General features: G+C 32.8%; 1 protein-coding gene across 1 annotated transcript in view; it reads left to right on the top strand.

Annotated features, from left to right (window-relative positions):
- LOC119589185 overlaps positions 1-323 on the top strand; it is a gene marked incomplete at its 5' end in the record, with an annotated part of 121836 nt that overhangs the window by 2903 nt on the left and 118610 nt on the right.

Genomic DNA, 323 nt, shown 5'->3' with positions numbered 1-323 from the left:
GACTATTTACGTAATTTTCGTCCGGTCGCGCGAGTGAGGAAAGCGACACTAATTATATTTGCTAAGAAGCAATTCGCATTCGCTAAACGAGATCATTTTATAGCAACTATTTAGTGAAAAGTTTATATGAGGTTCATTACATGGGGGGACTAAATGCGTAAGGTAATTAGTCACGCTGCCACAGATTTATTACTTACTTGATACTGGGAAATAAAAGTTAAGAGTAGATTTTAAGTGTCATGTCGTAATTTCGTATTTGTTTCATTTATATTTCCATCACTGCTCTTATTATTTGATATTTTTAATACTATGATTTATTTACG

The sequence above is a fragment of the Penaeus monodon genome, chromosome 25 (assembly GCF_015228065.2).
Source record: "Penaeus monodon isolate SGIC_2016 chromosome 25, NSTDA_Pmon_1, whole genome shotgun sequence".
NCBI lineage: Eukaryota > Metazoa > Arthropoda > Malacostraca > Decapoda > Penaeidae > Penaeus > Penaeus monodon.
This window is presented reverse-complemented; position numbering and strand designations above follow the sequence as displayed.